This window comes from Choristoneura fumiferana, chromosome 2 (assembly GCF_025370935.1).
Source record: "Choristoneura fumiferana chromosome 2, NRCan_CFum_1, whole genome shotgun sequence".
Taxonomy (NCBI): Eukaryota; Metazoa; Arthropoda; class Insecta; order Lepidoptera; family Tortricidae; genus Choristoneura; species Choristoneura fumiferana.
In genome coordinates, this window is record NC_133473.1 from 3501329 (window position 1) to 3501536 (window position 208).

Genomic DNA, 208 nt, shown 5'->3' on the forward strand with positions numbered 1-208 from the left:
ATGATGGCAGAGACTATCCACGCGGGCTCCGCGAACATTTCTGACGCACTGCAGTAGCGAGGTAGCCCCATCAGCATCCTAAATGCATTATTATAATTGGACTCGCAAGGCGCTGTACTGTTTCTGCGTGTAGTTCACCCACAGGCTACTTGTATAGAAAGACGTGCAAAATGCTCTGAACAATGTTATGCTTGGACTAAGTCTAATT